The sequence below is a fragment of the Callorhinchus milii genome, unplaced genomic scaffold (genome assembly GCF_018977255.1).
Source record: "Callorhinchus milii isolate IMCB2004 unplaced genomic scaffold, IMCB_Cmil_1.0 Scaffold8, whole genome shotgun sequence".
NCBI lineage: Eukaryota > Metazoa > Chordata > Chondrichthyes > Chimaeriformes > Callorhinchidae > Callorhinchus > Callorhinchus milii.
In genome coordinates, this window is record NW_024704749.1 from 6,108,541 (window position 1) to 6,131,467 (window position 22,927).

The following is a 22,927-nucleotide window of genomic DNA, read 5'->3' on the forward strand; positions in this document are numbered from 1 at the left end:
GTATAATAATCCTTGCATTTGATATAACGCCTTATCACGTCTTCGAGATGTCTCAAAGCGTTTCGCAGAATACACTGTAAAATGAATTGACTGTATATTTTGTGGACGAAATGAAATGGAAAAATATGCAAGGCTATGGGGTAAGAGCGGGGGAGTGGGACTAGTTGGATAGCTCTTTCAAAGAGCCAGCACAGGCACGATGGGCCGAATGGCCTCCTTCTGTGTTGTAAGATTCTATCATTCTATGAGACCACCACCCCTGGTCTGTCCTCTTTCCCAGGCTGTGGCTTTAAGAGACGTAGATCCTGAAAACTAACGACCGTACCTTCAATGCTCTCATTGTGCTCTTCCTACCCGGCGTAGGCTGCTTTCACCCTTTGTAATATTTCATGTCTGTCAGGTATAAATGTTAGCCCTGGCTGTGGCCCTTTCGTTTCTAATAGAAATACACATTTCGCAAACGGTTAATCTCCTAAAACATTCACTGTTTTTTTGTTAAAAATAACAATCCCACTTTGTTCCCAGATGGTGCGCAGTCTGAATTTGTTTTAACTTGTTTTGTTTTTAAAAAGAGCCTGGAACCAGAACTAAGCCTATCTATCTACACACACATATATATAATATATGTATACATATATAAATCATTTTGGAGAATTTCTATTATCCTTGCATTTGATATAGCGCCTTATCACATCTTTGAAACATCTTAAGACATCTTAAGATGACTTTGAGATATCTTGACAATGTGATAAGAGTGAGTGACCAATTTTTATTTGGGGGATTGTTAGCCGGGACACAGGGAGAGCGAAACTCCCTTCTCTTTTCGAATAGAGTTACGTGATCTTTAACATCCACCTGAACAGGCAGTCAGACAACCTCATTTTAACATCTCATGCGAAGGACAACACCTCAGACAATAAAGTGCTTCCCCATCACTGCAATGGAGCATCAGCCTGGACTGTATGAATTCAATGTCTCCGGCTTGAAGCTTAAACCCCCACATCTGCTTTTAAAGTGTTCACTAAAATACTGGTGAAACTGGACAGCAAGTCAATACAATAGTACTATAATTCTCCGCTAAAGCACACTTCAATCTAGAAGTCATTTGTTTAAGAGGCTCCAAACAGCAAATAGCAAAGTCAGACTTTAATAAAGACGGTGAATGTTTTAGGAGATTAACCGTTTGCGAAATGTGTATTTCGATTAGAAACGAAAGGGCCACAGCCAGGGCTAACATTTATACCTGACAGACATGAAGTATTACAAAGGGGGGTGGGGGGTGAAGCAGCCTACGCCGGGTGGGAAGAGCACAATGAGAGCATTGAAGGTACAGTCGGGAGTTTTCAGGATCTACTTCTCCTAAAGCCGCAGTCTGGGAAAGAGGACAGAGCAGGAGTCATGGTCTCACAGAGTGATCGAATCTTACAACACAGAAGGAGGCCATTCGGCCCATCGGGTCTGTGCCAGCTGTTTGAAAGAGTTATCCAACTAGTGACTTCAGTAAAAGTTTTTGCATTGAACAAAAATGTGGGGAAAACTCAATTGCATCAATACGAAACAATATAAATTACTTGAAGTAATGTGAACTAGCTGCTTATCTGATACAACTGAGGTTGCTGAATGCCTGGGGAGAGCATTGCAAATAGCAGGCAGTCAGTTACAGAGAAAATGTCATTGAAACTGATAGCGTATTTACATTGAGACTAAATAAAGAAACTTGTCTTGACCTCTTGTTACCCCTGACCCAGGACTCACTGTGCTGTTCTCACACGGTGTCAGGAACACTAGAGTGTTTTTTCTTCCTGCAGTCTGCTAGAATTCTAGATCCAAGAGATTGAATGGCACAGAAAGAGGTCATTCGGCCCATCGTGTCTGTGCTGGTGCTCGCTCCCCCACTGGAGCTATCTCCTCTAACCCCATTCTTTTGTCATTTCTCCATCATTCGTCTTTCTCCCCTCAAAAAACATGATGAAATATCAATCCAGTTGAGGAATGAGGACCTCTTATTGGTTGGATGTTACTTTTCTTAGTGTATTTGAACCGGTTAACATTAATATTATTATTGTTATTATTATTGCTCAGAGAGACATCAAGGGCACTTTTGCGAGCGCTTTTACACATCGGGAAAGAGAGGTCATATAATTAAGAATAAAAAGGAATTGCAATAAATACAAGGCAGCAATGAAAACAATACAGGTTGAGAAGGTTATTTATTAGTAGAGGTTTTTGGGGCCTTGTGTGGCCCTATTATGTTGGTTAGCTACACGTTGACTGTGACCTCAAAGACCAACATTTTCTTAACTTAAAAACCCCGAGCACATTTTTTGGTTACTGCTTAAAAATTCCTGCCATTTTCAGGAAGTGTTTTGTACAACATAGCACTTAGTCTGAGGCAGTGGTTTAGTAACTACGGCAACCGTGGCTTGATGATGAATCCCTCATTGGATAAATTAATGGGACTCTTACATGGAAGCCTCAGGCAATTTGCTTTCAAATAAAAAATGCATTTAAAATGAAATGAAATAAAATAAAATCAACAAACCAGAACTGGTGAAATCATTTTCTATTCTTGCTCTTTATTTCTTTAAAATAAAGGCAGCGGTTTCTTGATGAAATGCAACAACTATTTTTGGAAAGATCACACACTAGTCTGTTCCAGAATAACCAGAATTCTTAAAGATTACAGACTCAGTTTTCACTTCTGTTTTCTGTAACTTTCTTTTTAAGAACCATGTGGAACCAACCTCAAAGTAAAGGCTGCGTTCAACAATTGCCAGACTAATAATTATAACAATAATCCTTGCACTTGATATAGTGCTTTTTCACATCTTAGAGACATCTCAAAGTGCTTCACAAAATATATTGTAAAGTGGTTTGACTGTATATTTTGTGGGTGAAACGCAACAGCCAGTTGTGCACATCCATGTCCCACAAACAGCAATGAAGTGAGTGACCAATTTTTATTTGGGGCATTATTGGCCAGGACACTAGGAAGAAGAAATTCCCTTCTCTTTTCGAATAATGCCATGAGATGTTTAACAACAATCTGAACAGGCATACAGGACCTTTATTTAATGTCTCATCCAAAAGATGGCACCTCCGACAATGCAGGATTCCCCCAGCACTACACTGGAGTGCCACCTTAGACTATGTGATTGCAATTTCCGACGTGGTACTTGAACCCACAACCTTCTGACTCAGAGGTGAGAATGCTACCACTGCACCAGGCTGACGCACAAGAAAGGAATTTAGAATGGAACGTGCACTCTCTCTTTCTCTCTCGCACTCTCTCTCACTCTTTCTCTGTCACTCACTCTCTCTCCCTCTGCCCAAAGTCATGCACCTTGCTCACCCAATCCTAGAAAGTACAATACTGCAGGCTGTCAAGAGAGCCAAGGCTTGGAGGACCTCAGAGTGTGGGTTGGGAAAAACTGCTGGAGTTCAGCCAGGCAAAACTTCATAGCTTGCCACTGTGTACGTCTGTCTGGGATTTGGCTCTTGCAGGGTCAACAGGGCTGAGTGTGAACAATCCTAGGGTGATGGCGGAAGCAGAAAATGTTGATTCTTTCAAAAGCAAATTCGATAGATTTCTTTTAGGAAATAGTATCTTGGAAGATAGTATACAATTTGGGACATAACATGTGCATGAGGCAGAATGGTAGAAGGAGAATCTTGGTCTTCTTTGGTTTAGCAAGTCTTATGATCTCATCCCACATTCCAGTGAATTGGATTGTTGACCCAACTTCTCAAACCACCCAAAGCAAAGTTACTGCAGGGTTAGAATTCCAGCACAGACACAGAAGATGTGAGGCGCAAGTGAGTGTGTGTGTGAGTGAGTGAATTAAAAATCCAAAGAACCTTTTAATTTGTGTTGGTATAAAACCTCGCCAGCAGGAAAGCACAGCCTGCACAAGTATTGGTTTCCTGCCAGGACTATAAATACAAGTGAGAGCGAGAGAGACCATGAACTTAATAGGATTTCCAGCTGCAATGGTTCCAGCTTCTCGGACGGACTTCGTCTGCCTATTTCTGGACGTCGGATAGCACCATCCCTCCGTGGAATGGCAAATAGCTCGGGAATGTGAGCCAGACCTCGGGTCATAGCTCCTGTAGGCAAACCAGTGCGTGCGTGCAAGAACCCGCGAGAAGCAGAACTGCTTTCAGTCAATGACGTTGCAATTCCTTTTGACAGGATTGCCAACTGGCCAGCCAACAGGCAGTGTAAATGGCCTGGAATATTTTGATCTTTCCTCTTAACAACAACACCTGCTGTCAGCACTAGTGTAATCCTCTCTCTCTCTCTCTCTCTTTCACCTACCCTTCCCCTCCGCAAACATGTACAGTGATTTTTTTCCCCCAACCCCAGAAAGCTGACTTTAGGTGATTTGCTGAGAGGTGTCTCTCTTGGGAAACAGTGACATAATGTAATAATAATAATAATAATAATCCTTGCATTTGATATAGCGCCTCATCACGTCATTGAGACATCTCAAAGTCCTTCAGAGAAAATACTGTAAAGTGAATTGACTGTGTATTTTGTTTGACATCTCATCCAAAGAACGGCACTTCCAGCTATACAGCTTTCCCCACTTGCAATGAATTGGACCTTTAATACTTTGCGAGTTCAGTTGTTTGTCTGCCCCCCACACCTCCCCAACCACTTTATGTCTCTATAGACCTTATCTCTGCCACTTGCTTCTTGGTTATTCACAGGTATTAGCTTCTATCTTTGGTCAATACTGATTGTTCCTTCTGTTCCTGTCTTGTCCAGACACTTTCATTTAAAGACCTTCTCTGCCTTCCCCAGTTAATGGAGCAAGTGTGCTCATCTCTGCCAAAACTACATTACCACTGTTACTCGAAACCATTCTCTCCTTCAACCAACCGTCAGTGTAAATGTTTAATCGTGTGATCTATTCTCAAGTTGAATGGAACCTTTAGAATCTTAGCTTATTAGTTGTGACGACTATGGACCTCTTTCCTTCTGCAAACTTCCTTCATCTTTCCAACGTGCTACTTATTATAAGGTCTGTCAGAGTCAGTAATACCATCTGCTGTTACTTTATGGATGTTCTGCCTCAAGCCGGAAGCCTCTGTTGCCAATTTCCAGATCATCTGCCAAAGGAAAGTGTATGAATGAAACCCATCTTCAATTCTGTAGCATGCAGAATTGCATGCTCTTTTTTTCTTAATGAGCGGACATGAACACCCAAAACTGAAAACAAAATCAGCCATTCACTTCATAGCCATTTGTGGGACGTTGCCATGCACAAATTGGCTGCTGCAGGTTGGCAACGATTGCACAATAGGAACGCTCGCCCTCTATACCCTACGCCCTACCCCCTCCTTCCCCATCTTCAGGTCGCGTCTGAAGGTGTTTCTCTTCGACCGTGCCTACGGTCACCTTCTTCCTTCCCCCCAGCTCAGCATCATGCACCGCCACTGTCAGGCGCTCTGGGACGATACCCTGCATGACAGGTTCTATATAAAAGCAAGTGGTAGTGGTGGTTGTTGTTGTTAGGATCCTGTGAAGTGCATTTGAGATGTCTTGATAACATGATTACGCAGTATCAAATTCAAAGATTATTATTATTTATTATCCCAGAGCTTGGCAAGTTGCTGAATCCGTGGGTTTTTTTTTAATTTGGACGGACGCCTGTTTTCTGCAGTCCTTAAAAAGAAACTCGCAGAAAGCGACAAACCCTAAAACATCACCGAACAAATTCAAAGTTTGCTTTTCAAAAAAAAATGAAACATCTGCTCACCGAAGGAAAAAGAAACAACTGGAATCGGGTTCTGAAGTTGTTTTCATTATCGTTACAATTTAATCTTGCGTTGTAAATATTCCGCTGAAGTCTCCTGAATTGATTTGCGACAGCTGGCTAGCTTTGTTGAAATAATTTATTGTAGTACTGCCTTGTGCCTTGCCCAGAATAATTATGTTGAGACGGATGCACTGACATCCCAAGCTTTTAGTGTCCGTATTATCATGACTGAGTTATTTGTCCGCAAGAAGGAAAGATAATCTAATTTTCAGATATAATCCAATTGCCACACAACGCAGTCTAAATTTAAACCGGACATTGATTAAAACAGACAACAGAGAGATATCAGGAACAGTCTACTGTCTACTGCGCAACAGCTGAAAGTCCTGCCTTATGGCATCATAGAGATTGGGAAAAAGCTTCAGTGAATCTCATATTCTGTGAAAGCCTGGAGATTCCTCTTGTCTGTTGTTTCTTTCAAGTTTTAGTTGTCTCTCTCGCTCTGTCTCTCTTTTTTAATGCAGCTTTCTGTGTGCTGTGGCCTCACTAGAAATAATAATAATCCTTGGATTTGATACAGCGCCTTATCATGCCGTTGAGATGTCTCAAACACCTTGCTTCCTTCAAGGTCCATCTCAAGACCCTCCTCTTTGACCGCGCCTTCGGTCACCCTCCTAACCCTACCCTCCCTGCCCTCCAACCCTCCTGATCCCAACCCCCAGTTTGGGTCCCAAATCCCTGACTGTCCAGTGCCTTGGGACGTCCTCCAGACGTGACAGGCGCTGTGTAAATCTAATTTGTTGCTGTTGTTGTTGTGGAAAGACCTGCTCACTCGTTTCGAAGGCAAAACATGAGACTGTTCCAAAATACTCCGAACAGCACAAAGAGCAAAGGAAAAAACGTTGCATTTCGCCAGGAGCTTCATTGACCTCATTTTTTATTGTCGAGCATTCAACAATGTTTACGATCAGCATAACACTCCAGCCTTAATAGCAGCCCTGAATTGGCACGAGTTCAAAGCCTTGTGGATTCCCTTTCATGCTTTGTCCCTTTTCTTCTGTTCTCCGAAGATGCTCCTGTGGATCTCCTCGCTGTCTCTCTCCCGCTGCCCCCACCCGCCCGCCCCCACCACCGCCACCAAAAGCATTAAAGACGCAGCTTTAGAATTTAATGGGGACCGGGAGCCATCTCGTGCCATGGATAGCCCACTGCAAGTAGGTGTGCTTTGCTTTAAACAGGACAGGAGGCTGTGGATCAGAGCGGAGAGGAGAGGGAGGGATCAGAACGATTCACAACATGAGTAATCTGACACTGCATACACAATCGTGAAGCTCCCAGCTACCAGCTCAGCAAAGCGTGAACTGGGAAAACATGCCAGCCAGCATTTGCCTGTCGTTGGCATAGATCAGTCGTCAGGTATAATCACGGGGATTACTGTTAGATTGAGTTGAGTTAACGGGCACGAGCCTTGTCAAGTCTTTGATAGCCTGGACTCCCATTCGAGTTTGTCCTTCAGATGAGACGATAACCGAGGTCCCTGTCTGTGTCTGTCCCTGTTCAAGTGGACGCTAAAGATTCCATGACGCTACTTGGAATGAGAAGGGAGTTTATCTCTCCCACCGTTGTCCTCACCGACAACCTTCCCCCAAATAAAATGAGTCATTCACTCCAAGGCTGTTTGTGGGACGTTGTTGTGCGCAAATCGGCAGCCGTGGTTAAATATAAGAGCTCCACACTTGCATACCGCCTGAACACAGGGAAATTTCCCTGTGTCTGCTTACTTAAGTTTGGAGAGTGTTAAACACAAGAGCAAAGCCTTGGAGGAGGCGTTGCGGGGATGGGGCCATGGGTTGGGGGCAATGGGGCTAACTGCCGGTGTTTAACCCGTTATAAACCTACCACCTCCGAAAAGAACGGCTCTTAAATTATGTAGAGCCTTCAAGGAAGGGAAGGTCACTGCAAAATTAATGGGACATCTCAAGTTACGGTTGTTTGGACAGCAAGGTGAAGAGGGACACTGAACCTATTGGACAGGTGTGCTCTCGAAGTGAAAGGCGCTCTTGTTAATGCTAATTGTATTGTGTTGTATTGTAATAATAATAATCCTTGCATTTGGTACAGTCCGTTATCACATCGCTATATTAAAGGCAAGGAATTATTGTTATTATTGACATCTCATCGAAAGGCGGCACCTCCAACAATGCAGTGCCACCCCAATACTGCACTGCAGTGTCAGCACTGCTATATTCAGCAATGCATATCCACACAACATATTTGGGGTTAAAAAAAAGCTATTTCGACACAGTGGAAGTGTGTGAAATGCAACTTTTTTTATATACTGATAGACTGTGTTACTGCTCTCTGGTCAGTCAGGAGGGTTTTCCTGCCACCTGCAGGTAACTTAGTAGAATAGCAGATGATTGACCATTTCCTCTTCTATTACCCTGTTTGTCTGCTTGGCTCAGGTGGTAGCATTCGCGCCTGTGAATCAGAGAGTTGAGGGTTCAAGCCCTGGTGTAGTCCTGGAGATGCATAGTCCAGGCTGACATTCCAGTTCAGTATCGGGGGAGCCGTCCTTTGGAAGAGACAATAAACCAACGACACAGCTGTACCTGTTCATGTGGATGTTCGAGATCCTGCTATCCGAAAAGAGAAGGGATTTTTTCCCCTCTGCTCTTGCTGACAATCTTCCAGGGAGTCCCACAGCATAGTGGTTAGCCCACTCGCCTCGCAAACGAGAGGATCCGGGTTCGATTCCCAGGCGGGGCAAAATCTTAGGCAAGTTTCCTTACTCCACACGCCTCTGTTTACCTAGCAGGAAGGAGGAACCCGGTTGTTAGTTGATTGGCGTATCACTGTCCGGGCATAATAATTCTTTCAAAATATAATTAATTCATGACTGTTTGCAGGACACTGCTGTACAAAATTAGCTGCCGTGTTTCGCCCACAAAATACACAGTCAATCCATGTTGCAGTATATCCTATGAAGCACTTTGAGATATCTCAATGACGTGATAAGACAAATGCAATCTATCAAATGCAAGGAATAGTATTATTATTGTCATCATCACTTGTCTTTTGTCTATGTGTGGGCTTCCTCATTACAGCAAATACACAGTCACGACACTCACAGTAAAACATTTTTTGAATTAAGAGAAGCTGTGTCAAATGTAAGGCTTATTATTGTAGCATCAGTCGCCTATGACAGAGACCTTACTTTATTTCCTACATTTTTGGCTGGCTTTCATATCTTGAAGTATTTGTTCTAATCTCTCCTCAGTTCTCATCGTGTACCTAAAACAAACCACTCCTTTTTTGGGGGGTTGGGGCGGGGGTGGTGGGGGGCGGGGGGGGGGGAGGCGAAGTTTTATGATCAGACGGTAAAGGAAAGGAAATGACCTTTGACCACAGCTCAACTCGGAGCCTCTGGACCCAACCTTATCAGTCCATTAAATGTCAAAATACAAGGACACCTTGTAAATGCAGCATCGTGTCTGATAAGTCAGTTTATTTCAAGGAGCTTGGGTTCGTCCCCTGTTAAACGCTGTCATGTTTTGTGGTGGGCCCGCTGTCCTTTTCTACCCTGGAGGTCTCAGAGAGACCTGTCATTCCATGCTTCAGTCCCTTATCTCTTGCAGATGAGTGAAAGTCCTGCTTGTGTGTGGTGGCTCCTGTGGTTAACACTGCTCGCCTAGGAACAGTGGCTGAATTCAGTCACTTACACTGTCTTCACGGTGACCACGTGCATGAGGTTTAGGATGCGTTACATCATTGAATACGAATGGGCTGATTTCCTCCCTCTCCTTCCCAATCACCTCCTCAATCTTATAATAATAATAATCCTTGCATTTGACATAGCGCCTTATCGCGTTACTGAGGCATCTCGAAGCGCTTCACAGGATATGCTATCAAGAGGAGTGACTGTGTATCTTGTGGGCGATGGGCGGCAGCTCCTGCGAAGCACTTTGAGATGTTTCCCCCGACTTGAAAGGTGCTGTATCAAACGCAAGGCTTATTCATTTTTTTATTGATGAATTCGTTCTTTATTATCGTTAGAATTCGGTTTATTTGAAGAATCCTAAGCAGTCGCCTCAGAAGATCACGTACGATTACTGTCGACTTCAAAAATGGTTTGAGTTGAATCCCGACACATTTTTCGATAATCCCGCTGGAACCATTTTGCCCATAAAAGGACAAGAACGCAAACAGCCTTGCGTTAATGCTTTGTTTTACGACCTCCAAGATGATTTATTCGGCTCTGCCATTGGTTTTAAGTGGTATAAATTTTGCAGAACCTGCTGTAAATTTCCTTCCGTGTGCATCAATCTTGGCTCTATCTCCTCCGTGTTCCCAGCCTGGGGAGGCGCGGACACATTTACAGCCTCTCCTCTCAGTCACACAACAAAATGCTCATCTTCTCTGAGCCCCCAACAGGGTCTGGCCTTCAACCTGTCTGCCCCCACCCTTTGGAACTCCATCCCACAGTCCCTTAATCCTCGCTCCCTCCCTTGCCTCCTTCAAGGCCCATCTCAAGACCCTCCTTTTGAACCGTGCCTTCGCTCATCCTCCTACCCCTACCCTCCCTGCCCTCCACCCATCCTGATCTCAACTCCCAGCTCGGATCCAAATCCCTAACTGTCCAAAGCCTTGGGACATCCTCCCGACATGAAAGGCGCTGTGTAAATATAATTTGTTGCTGTTGTTAAGCCAAGATGCAAGTGCAGATTTTCTCAAAACAAAGCTTTTCGACTGAACCTGGACAGTAATGAGAATAACCACAATTATTATTATTTTGTTGAAAAAATATCAATAAAATGATATTAAAAATCTGGAAGCCTCAATGAAGTGATAAGGCACTGTATCGAATGCAAGGATTATTATTACATTTGATACAGCACCTTTCATGCTAGGAGGACATCCCAAAGCGCTTCACGGGATATATTATATAAAGTGCAGTGACTGTGTGTTTCGTGTTTTTTTTTATTTTTTTAATTTTATTTTTATTTTTAAGCACTCTGAGACGTCATCCGGCGTGGAGGGCGCTATATAAATCCAAGTTGTTGTTGTTGTTGTTGTTGTTGTTGTAGCCAGGTTTTCCCACAGCAATGCCCCACCAAACAGCTGTGAAGTGACTAACTTTATTTAGGGGGATTGTTGGCCAGGACCCCAGGAAAGAGAAACTCTCTTCTCTTTTCGAATAGCACCATGGAATTTTTAATATCCACCTTAATGGGGCAGGATCTCGGTTTTAACGTCTCATTCGAGGGATGGCGCCTTCGACGATGCAGCATTCCCCCCAAACTGCCGCTGGAGCATCAGCCGAGACTGTGTGAGCTCAACATATCTAGTTGGGGGAAGGGGGGACTTAAACCCACAATCTCCAAGCTCGGAGGCGAGACTGCTATCAACTGAGTCAGATTCACTCCTGAAATCCAAATCGTTATCACCATAAAATAATGATGCACTGCACATAAATCTCCTAAACTCCTTATCACGTATGGGTAGGACCAGGGAGACTTGCGGTAATAATGGCTAAGAGATTTGTTCAGGGGAAAAAAGGGAAGAGTTTATGATGGACGGACAGATTCCCGCACGGTGCTGTTTATCATCCCCTGGCTCCCGGCACCAACGGCGGAAAGAAATCCATTCTTTTCAAAGCAATTTATCAGGAATTTTCCTGTGGATTTAATCAGGATCGTCGTCGGGGTTAGATTGGGGTCAGTGAGTATGGAGCCACGGAGAAAATGAGTAGGGGGAGGTGGGGGATGGGGGGGGGGGGGGGTCGGGAGAAAATGCCAGAGAAATACCTACTCCAAGAGATAAGTGTCGGCACATTGGCTCTGTAAATGTCAGACTTATTAGAGAGGCTAATCCCTTCTCCAGTGCTTATCGCCTGAAAATATATTTCTTTATCATAAAGGACTCTATCGTACACGAGATATCATACGCATGTTCTCTAGTTTCTTTTTAAGTACTTTATCTGCGGGTGAAAGGACTCGAGGGTCTTATTTTTTTATTTCTCTCTATTTCTCCCCCTCTCTGTTTCTCTCTCTCTTTGTCTCTCTGTTTCTCTCTATTGCGTTCTCTCTCTCCCTCTCCCTCTCTCTTTCTACACCGTAACCCTTGTAACAAACCTCTTCCATACGGTAAAACGTAGTGACTGTGCATTGTGCAGACCCATTCCGACCGGCGACTGCTTTGGCTGCAGGTGAGAGGGTTCTGTGTAACGTTTGGGGGGCGGGGGGTGCAGGAGGGGGCAATGGAGAGAGGAAGGGGAATGGTTTGGGGGAGACTTTATAGGAACAAATACTAAAATTGACAGACGCGCACAGAGAATGCAAAGCGAACAAGAAAAAAAAATACCCTGTCCTCTCCTGTCGTCCTGTAGCAGAATTATAGCCGACTCCTAAGAAACACAGTAGCTGAAGTAATTAAAATCGTCTGACCCCACTGGTTCACTTCACCTCACTTTGGGGCGCCAGACCTTTATCACAGAGAATAGAGGCAATCCTAGCAAAAGCTAGTTGGGATTTATGAGGGTTCTGGTAGCTCTCAAGGAGATTAAAGACAGGTTGAAGGTCCCTCCCCCCACCCCACTCCCCACTCTCTTCTCTCTCTCTCTCTGTCTCTGACTCTCTGTTTCTCTCTCTTGCTCGCACTCTCTCTCTCTCTCTGCCGCGTTTTCCCCACAAAATATACAGTCAATTCACTTTACGGTATTTTCTGTGAAGCGCTTTGAGACGTCTCGAAGACGTGATAACGCATTATGTCAAATGCAAGGATTATTATTATTATTCTCCCTGCCCCCTCCGCAGGCCCTCTAAAGGTAGTCTGCGAGAGTGAGAGATAATGGGTGTGTCTTTGTTCCTCCTCCCTCCCCCCTACCCCCTCCTCTCCTCTTCCCCCAAAACGGGAAGCTTCACATGAACATCCCTGAGCGTCCCTCAGTCTATTCACCCTTGAGAAACGAAGATAAATGGAGCTCTGTGACAGCGACTTAATTGTTTTAAGTTTCACTGTTTTTTATTGTATTGTAATAATAATAATTCATAATGATCCTTGTGTTCGACACAGCACTTTCAGGCCAGGGGGAAAGCCTCAAAGAAGCTCTTCCCATGATTTACTGTGAAGTGTAGTGGCTATGGGTTTTGTGGGATATAATAATCCTTGTAATAAGCCGTGCATTTGATACAGTACTTCATCACAATCCAATACAAAATGACATCTGTATAGCGCCTTTCACGTCGTGAGGACGTCCCAAGACATCATGTCATTGAGATGTCTCAAAGCGCTTCACAGAAAATACTGTAAAGTGTATATTTTGTGGGCAAAACGCAGCAGCCAATTGCGCACAGCAGTGTCCCACAAACAGTCCTGGAGTCCTGTAGCTCAGTGGTTAGAGCACTCGCTTTGCAAGTGAGAGACCTGAGTTCAATTCCAGGCAGAGGGCGAAACCTTGGGCAAGTTTCCTTACTCCACACAGAGCCTAATAATAATCCCTCCAAAACCAAAAACAATATTAAATTGGTCATTTTCAATCTACGACTGTTTGTGGGACATTGCTGTGCGCAATTGGCTGCCGCGTTCGCCCACAAATATAGTCAATTCACTTTACAGTGTGTTCTGTGAAGCGCTTTGGGACGTCCTCCCGACGTGAAAAGTGCTATATCAAATGCAAGGATTATTTATTATTATTATTGAGCACAGGAAACACTCTTATGTTGCCCACTGATTTCTGCAATAGTCATTTCACGCAATAGGAACAGCCTTACATTTCAGGAGCTGAAGGATGACATTTTTTTGATGTCTTGGTCAAGAGGGGAAAGAGAGAAGAGAAAGAGGGTGGGGCGGGTGCGGGTGGAGGGTGCATTGTTTTCCTGATGTTTGATGGAGACATGTTAAGTCACAAGAATATTTGCCAAGAGTCTGTCAGTTACATTCCAATAGGAACTATACAGGATCTGGTATGAGGCTGCATTTGTGGGCCTATAGATCAGTAGATTTTGTTCATTTTCTGCAAGTGTGTAGCTGTTTCTACCATAAATCAGTTCATTCACTCTCTCCTTTGCTCTCTCTCCCCACACCACTCTCCTCCCCCCTTGCCCCCTCTCCCCTTCAATCCTTCCAAGTTACGTTCTGGCAGCAGATAAGATTACAGTGTCCAAAAAAAGTCATGGATTGAGTGGCCAAATTATTATTATTTTTATTTTTTGAAAGGATTATTATCCCTGGAAAGTGATCCGCCAATCGACTAACAACTGGGTTCCTACTTACTGATAGATAAACAGAAGAGTGTGTTAGTAAGGAAACTCGGTTGCACCTTGCCTGGGAATCCAACCCAGGCCTTCTCGCTTGTGAGATGTGTGCTCTAACCAATATGCTACAGGACTCCAGTTTGGGCAATGTACAGCCTTATTGCCATGAGCAAGACGACAGTCACTACATTTTACAGTAAATCCTGCAAAGCACTTTGAGATGTCTCAATGACGTTATAAGGCACTATATCAAATGCAAGGATTATGATTATTATATCAAATGCAAGGATTCTTATTATTCTTGTTTTAGCAGGCAGTGAATTTTGGCAAATCCTCACGCTTGCCCTCGCACAGTAAGAAAAGAATAAAACCAGCGTCTGAGGCCCACCAGCTGTAATGTGAAACGAGAGTCAGGGATGTGAAAGGACAGTAGTCTGTGAGTCCCTGTGATACCTTGAGGCCGCAGTCACCCTTCACAAAGCAGTGGAACCGGTTATAAGATGGGAAACCTTTCTGAAGCAGCACATTGCTGAGGGCACTGAGACATATGCTTTTGCAAAGGGTTGCTCCTTCCAACTGACCTCAGAGTTTTATTTCGCATAGTTGCACTGCACGAATATGTCACACCATATCATTAGCAATGGGAAATTGTAATGTAAACTAAGTAAAGGGCCATTTCCCTTCCCTCCTCCGATTTTATGCCAGCCTGGCTCAGCTCACAGCATTTTTGCCCCTGGGTCAAGTTCAAGCTTGGTGGTTGGGGTGGGTGAGTGGAGGGGGTAGAAGTGGGTTGGGCTTTGAACTCAGATACTCTAGACTGATGCTTCAGTGTGGTGCAACGACAACAACAAGATTGCATTTATAGAGCGCCTTTCACGTGAGGAGGACATCCCAAGGTGCAGGACAGTGCACTACCATAGGCGCCATTAATTGAGTGAGACGTTAAACCGAGGTTCTGTCCACCTGTTCGGGTGGGCGTTAAAGATTCCGCGACCCTATTCAGAGGGCGTTCGGTCAATCCGGTCTATCGATCGTTCACCTGATCGCTGGCACCGCGCTTGCCAAATCCGTTATGAGACGTCACCCATGTAGTTGTCTGGGGCTCATGACAAGCTGACTCCCAAACTTTGCCTCATCATCGCCAGTGACTGAGTTTCCAATTTTCTCCTGCAGGAAAGATACTTCCAAGTTAACAATAATAATAATAATAATCCTTGCATTTGATATAGCATCTTATAATGTCTTCAAGACGTCTCAAAGCGCTTCACAGAATATACTGTAAAGTGAATTGACTGGATGTTTTGTGGGCGAAACGTGGCAGCCAATTGCGCACAGCAGCGTCCCACACACAGTCGTGGATTAAGCGACCAAATTATTATTATTTTTAGCTGATTTTTTATTTAAGACCAAATTTAAGTATTATCCACAAATGGAGTGTGGAAGGGGGGGGTGGGGGAGGGGCACCTTAAATGAATTCAAGATCCTCATCCTCACCTACAAGGCCATTCACGGCCTCGCTCCCTCCTACCTCTCTGACCTACTATCCCCCTACCTACCTGCCCGTACCCTCCGTTCCTCTGGCTCCGGTCTGCTCCACATCCCCCGCCCTAACCACCCTACCATCGGTGGCCGGGCCTTCAGCCTCTCAGCCCCGAGGCTCTGAAACTCTATCCCCCAGTGCCTTCGCCGCTTCCTCCCTTTCCTCCTTCAAGGCCGGTCTCAAGACCTTTCTCTTTGACCGAGCCTTCGGCTCCCCTCTCGACTCTCTACCCCCTCCTCGCTCCCTCCCTTCCCTCCCCTCACCCTGACCATTTCCCCCCTGCTCGGGTCCTGACCCAACTGTACAGCGCCTTGGGACGTCCTCCCGACCTGAAAGGCGCTCTATAAATGGAATCCTGTTGTTGTTGTTGTTTGCGTATCTTAAGGCTGAGACCGTGTGGGAAGTTCATGAGTCTGGGAGGAGGCAATGAGCCTTATTATTTGGAAAGAGAAAGGAGATCTAATCATTGACAAGTGAGGAGAATTGGCGTGGAGGTGGGCTGAGTTTTGAAAACCATCAATCGCCTACCCTATTGCCTTGTCCCTGGGAGAAGGCTAGAGAGGTTAGTCACTTGCTCCTGTATCTTTTGGTCACAGTCAGATAGAATCTGTTAAGCTTGATCTGCTTTTTGTTTCTGTCGAAAGGAGCCGGGGACAGGCAGTGGCATTGTGTAAAGGTCACCTTGAAATAATATAAAACAATTTTGCCTGTTGCCCGGGGGGGTTTGCAAGTGAACCTCAGCGAGGAAAAGGCACTCGTGTGTGTAGAAATGAGTCTTTATCTGCTGGGTGTGTCGTGTCTAAGGTAAGTAATTGCTGCCGCGTTTTGCCCACAAAATACAGTCAATCCACTTTACTGTATATTCTGAGGCGCTTTGAGACATTTCAACAATGGGATAAAGTGCTATATGAAATGCAAGGATTATTATTAGTATTATAAGTTTGTGCGTGGTGGAGGGGAGTGAGGGGGTGTGGAAGGAAGTTCCCAAGACCCCCCACTATGGTTCAGAAACTTTGCCTGCCTGCCAGGGGGTGGGGTGGGGGGGTTAAACTAAAATAATAAATCACACAAAGCTTTGGCAAGTCAGTCAGAAAAAAGCCTTGGCAGGCTAACACTTCGGTTGAATTTAATTTTGTCTGCAGGCCAATTGGAGCAAGGGAGTGATCTTGGGTTGGGGGGGGGGGGGGGAGGAGAGCGTGGGGGTTGTAGGGGGGGTGGGGTCACAAATGACACTAGAGCAAAGCAGGCACTGCCGTTTAACACACGGCATCCGCAAAATAAATCAACTACACAGAGGGAATTCTCTATCGAAAAAAATCACACTCTGGATTTTATCAAAGTACTGCAAAAGCCATTTCCTTCACACCCACCTTTCTCCCATTTACCATGAAAAAATATTATTTGATCATAAAGCAGAAAGGCTTCATTGGATTTAACCATCTTGCCTCCTCCCCTTCTTTTTTCTCTCTCTTCTCCCACCCCCTCCACCACCCAGCATCAGGTTTCCAGTTCACTGACATTTGCTTCCACATCAGGGATAAACTCAGCTTTTTGTCTCTCCTTGATTTAGATCACCTGCCTCTCCACCAGAGATTTGAGTAGAGGCTATCTCTCTTGGCCATACGTGCCAAAGGTTCACAAGGTACACGAGTCAATAATAATGCTTGCGTTTTATTCGGCACCTTTCAAGTCGGGAGCACGTCTCAAAGCACGTCACAGAATACACTGTAAAGTGCGCGGTGACTGTGTTTTTGCAGGCGAACACAGCAGCCAATTTGCCCACAGCGATGTTTGAACACGAGCTGTGGGTTGGGATCAGAGAGGGGTAGAGGGCAAGTGGAGTGGAGGAGGGAAGAGGACTAAAGTCATGGCCGAAAAGGAAAGTCTTAAGATGAGCCTTGAAGAAGACAAGGGAGGGGGCAAGGCAAACATGACCATATAGCGCTCATCAACTACATGCAATATCCACCTTGTTTTGTGTTCCTAATTTGGAGCATGTTTATGAGCAACAATGCAGAAATTGCCTGTATCCTTGAAGCAAGTTATGTTCTTTAAATAAGATTGCTAAAGAAAGGGGATCAGTCCTTCAGCAATGATTTGGGGGGTTGGGTGGGTGGGGGTAGAAAGAAATTGAGACATTATCTGTGCCCCTAGAGAGAGGTGAGGGTGATTACATACATATTTGGTGAAATGAATCTGTCTGGCATTTTTTAGTTGTTAATTAGCTCTTGGGAGCTAATATCTAGGGAGTGAATATAATCATCTGCAATCCATGTGTGTGTGTGTTGTGTGTAATATTTCACCTATGTGGGAGATTCTTGATGGTATTTGCAGTGTTATGGGTGTCTCATCCAAGCTACCTAGCAAAGTGCGGTCCTTAAAATAAATTGTGGTTTCAGAATTAAGGCTGAATTTCAAAGATTTTGCCCAATTCTAGAATCCATTTAGGATTTAGCTCTATTTATTAGCTCACACTATTTCAATGAGCAAGTAGTAAATACTGTATATGAAACAGGCTCCATAGGGAAGCAGAAAGTGTTGATTCTTTCAAAAGCAAATTAGATGGATTTATTTTTGGAAATAAGACAGTATATAGATTGGGACATGCCAAGTACATGTGACTGCCAGGATGGTGGAAGGCAAACTGGATGGACCTTGGTCTTCTTCATCTAGCAATTTGTGTTACTATGTGGAGTCCTGTAGCTCAGTGGTTAGAGCACTCGCCTGGCAAGCGAGAGACCTGGCTTCAATTCCCGGCAGGGCAAAACCTTGGGCAAGTTTCCTTACTCCACACGCCTGATAATAATCCCTCAAGAAAAAAAACAATAATAAATTGGTCATTTCAATCCACGACTGTTTGTGGGACACTGCTGTGTGCAATTGGCTGCTGCGTTTCGCCCACAAATATACAGTCAATTCACTTGACAGTATTTTCTGTGAAGCGCTTTGAGACATCTAGAGGATGTGAAAAGCGCTATATCAAATGCAAGGATTATTATTCTCTCTGGACTTCTAAGAAATCTAGACTCAGGTGAAATTTCTTCCCCATTAAGAAAATATTCCTGTTGCATTCACCTCACAGATTATTTTATTTAAAAGTTTTTTTGATTCTATAACAAATATAAAGGTGGGGGAAGGGGGCAAGTCATTGAATAGATTATGGAGCAAAAATTGTGTGTAATGTAATAATCCCTGGAGTTGATTATCACATAATGTGCTGCATTTTTCAACCCAAGTTGGCCCCAGGGTGAAATTTACCCCACAAAATGTTTATTTAAAGCTGAAACTGAAGCAGCAGATGGGAAATACAGACTTTATACAACCAATTGCAGATCTGTTTTAGGTAAAATATTTATCATCCTTTGCATGTTTACACACACACACACACACACACACACATACGTAGCCAGCTGACTCTTTCTAAGTGGTGTGAATTAGAGGAGGGGACTCGATCTTTGATAAACGTGTTCAGCCTAAATGAATCTTATCGAAACTGACAAGTAACAATGCTTAATTAAACAAACCGCACCCAGAAAGTTGTTCCGCTCTGAAATGCACTGCCTGAAAGGGTGGTGGAAGCAGATTCAATGGTAGCTTTCAAAGGGATTGTATAGTTATTTAAAAAGGAAACATTTGCAGGTTGGCAAGAGCCAAGGATTGGGGACCCCAGAGTGTGCGTTGGAGGTAACTGCTGGAGTCTAACCAGATAAAACCACATAGCTTGCGATTGATATCGCTGTCTGGCAAGCTTTCCCGCTGCTGGTCCAGCTAGGACCGCTGTACCTATTAGGGCTTTGGCTTTGCAGGGTTAAAAAGAGCTGAGTGGGATGAGTCCTTGCCCCCATTAACTAAACATACTTAAATATAGGGTTTTGTTTGAGTCCATGCAACAGTTTAATGCTAACTGCCTTTACAACATATTTCTGTCCAGCAATTTAGTCCCAGAAGCTCTCTCCTAGACAGCTATAAATTTTACTAGATTGCATCCTCCCAGCACGCTGGTGGTCTCAGCTCTGTGTAAAATGCTGTAGGATGACTGCCAACGATAGAGAATACTATAAAGTTCTTCTCTCTTGGCTCCTACTAGGCAGAACCAAACTAAGTCCGCTTTAGGTAAAGAATATTAATGATAATAATAATCCTTGCATTTGAGACGCCTCAAAATGCTTCACAGAATATATTGTGAAGTGGATTGACTGTCTATTTTGTGGGTGAAGTGCCAATATGAAAAAAAACATATTTTCGTAAGGATTGCATTGCTCTCCCACTGAACTTCTGATAATTAGTCATTTCGAGGAAAAAGGGCTCAGAGACGAGTTATGAGGAGTGATGAGTTAGGCATATGTATCAATACATAAGCCAATATTTCGGGGATATTGACAGTGATAACTTAAGTGGTAGTGACAAGTTAAGCCAGGGTCGAGTTATCAGGAGTTTACTATATTAATAGTTATAATCGTTGCATTTGACACAGTGCCTTTTACGTCGGGAGGACGTCTCAAAGCGCATTGCAGGATTTACCGTGAAGTGTAGTGACTGTAATTTGTAGGCGAATTTGTGCGCAGCAATGCCCCACAAACAGCTGTCAAGTGAATGACCAACTTTATTCAGGAGAAGAGGGGATTGTCAGTCAGGACACCGGGAGAGAAAACTCCCTTCTCTTTTTAAGTAGCTGTCTAACAGACGGTAACCTTGGTTGGGAATTGTGAGCGGGCGTAGAAAGAAGGTCCTGATATAAAGAAACACGCAGCGTGTTGGGCTCACACCCTTTCCCCTTCCCCTCCCCTCCTCCCTGGTGCAAAATTCTGTTTTCCTGCACACGTCCCTGAACATGATGGATAGGCCCTGGGCTTTGATCATGTCGAAGACGAGATTTCTTTTCCCCCCCCAAAAAAAAGAAAAAAAAGGACTGACTACACAGGAAATGCAAACAACATTCGCGGCAACTATCTAGCACTTTTGAACTGTCCTGAAAAAGTAAGTGCGACTGAGATGCCAACAGCTGTGCAAAGTTACTGGTAACAATGTGGGATGGCGGTCTTTGTTTTGCTTCAAAGTTTCAGGCTAGGTGTCTGCACTCTATCACGATACAAATCATGCATCATAGACGTACTGTTTGCCACAGGACAGCAGGCTTGGATGAAGCACCAGCTCTCAGAATATTCTGCGCGTCCTGTGAATAATTAACATCCTCTCTTTCTCCATCCATCCCCCACGCCTACCCAGCCCACCCCCACCCATTGACCTCACTCCAATTCCGCTATAACATGCCACCATCCAACGGTGGAAAACAGAGCGAGGCCATTCAGCCCATCAAGTCTGTGGTGTGCGATATCAAATGTAAGGATTATTATTGTTTCATAGTGGAGTCCCATAGCATAGTATTTAGTGCGCTCACCTCGCAAACCAGAGGAGCCGGATTTGATTCCCGAGTGGGGCGAACCTTAGGCAAGTTTCCTTACTCACCACGTCTTTGCTTACCTAGCAATAAGTAGGAACCCGATTGTCAGTCAATTGATGGATCGCTTTCCGAGGGTAATAATCCCTCTCCAAAAAAATATGGCTACTGAATCCACGACTGTTTGTGGAACACTGCTGTGCACAATTGGCTGTGTGTTTCACCCACAAAAAAACGATACAGTCAAGTCAGTTTACAGTATATTCTGTGAAGCGCTTCGAGACGTCCCAACGACGTGATAAAGCACTGTATCAAATGCAAGGATTATTATTATCATTACATATTATTATCTAATGAGCCAAAGGGCCTTCTTCATCCAAACCAATCTTTGTGACTGCGAAACCGAGTAAATCGATTGTGTTGAGACCTGGTCAGTGTCAGTTGGATTGATGAAATAGAAAGGCCTTTTGAGGCAAGGAGCTCCTTCAGAGCTGCCAGAGCTGGCTGTGTCCTCCGGGCCTGAGGGAGGAAAATGCCAAGACAAAGTAAGGTACTATGCACCTTGCTTCTCCGTGGCACCAGGCTTCGGGACCACATCACTCCCACCCTCGCTCGCCTCCACTGGTTCCCCATCCCCCAGAGGATCGATTTCAAGATCCTCATCCTCACCTACAAGGCCATTCACGGCCTTGCTCCCTCCTACCTCTCCGACCTACTATCCCCCTACTTACCTGCCTGTACCCTCCGTTCCTCTGGCTCTGGTCTGCTCCACATCCCCCGCCCCAATGCCCCTACCATCGGTGGCCAGGCCTTCAGCCTCTCAGCCCCGAGGCTCTGGAACTCTATCCCCCAGTGCCTTCGCCGCCTCCGCCCTTTCCTCCTTCAAGGCCGGTCTCAAGACCTTTCTCTTTGCCCGTGCCTTCGGCTCCCCTCTCGACTCTCTACCCCATCCTCGCTCCCTCCCTTCCCTCCCCCAGACCATTTCCCCCCAATGCTCGGGTCCTGACCCAACTCTACAGCGCCTTGGGACGTCCTCCTGACGTGAAAGGCGCTCTATAAATGGAATCTTGTTGTTGTTGTTGTTTTAAGGCTAGCCACGCAGTCCATCTCAACAACCTGTTCTCCAAACAAAACAAGCTCAGCTTTTTTGACAGTCCGAGACTCGAACCTCTTATTCATTTCCAGATTGTTCTGTGTTCCCTTCGTCCACATCCAGAGGCTGATTTGCACGGACCCTTCATGTGTCACAGCCCGAGGTTTCATGGCGTGAGATTTTATTGTTCTGTGATGTCCGGCCAGAATATGGCTGATATCTAGCACTTTGGGGATCCGAGGTCGCTGCTGACATCACTTCCTGCGCGCACAGGTCCAAACCACGAGAAGTGACATCAGTGATCACTCCCTACCCGCTATGCGCAGAAAAGAAGCTGGACACATACCATAATGTAAGAGGACTTGAAGCGCGTTATAACAGGAGCGTCCTGTACGTCATGGCTTCCTCTGCACAGCGCGGTGCATTTTAAGACCTTTGAAGGACAAATAACCAGGGACGGCTGACAGTTTGTCACAGTGACACACACAGCATCCCCTCCCCGACCCCCACCCCAAAGAGTTTTAATGAACTGAAACAGTTCAGTGCAGCAACCCTTCACCACATCCACTGTGTTCGGCGGACAGCCAGAGCAAGGTCATTGAGCTTTGTCTAATTAAAGGATTCCAGTACAATTGAAGAACATGTGCCCTCACATGGCTCACACCGGTGCCTTCTTCCCTAACCAACCCCCTCGCCCCCATCTTTACTTTACACGTCCTCTCAGCTAACAGCTGGGTTTGATCAGTGAAACATGTGTGCGACTTTTAGCACTTTAAGGAGGCTGTCCGTTGATCAAAGCCTCCAGATCTGGCAGCAAGGCCAGGATGGTCTGAATTGTTTGAAAGGGAAGAGAAGAGAAGAGAAGGGAATGGAAGT

General features: G+C 44.8%; 1 non-coding gene across 1 annotated transcript; it reads left to right on the forward strand.

Moving 5' to 3' along the window:
• Window positions 1-18,253: 18,253 nt before the first annotated feature.
• Window positions 18,254-18,325, forward strand: trnaa-ggc. The gene has a single exon. It is a non-coding gene; the product is annotated as a tRNA-Ala (tRNA).
• Window positions 18,326-22,927: the final 4,602 nt, after the last annotated feature.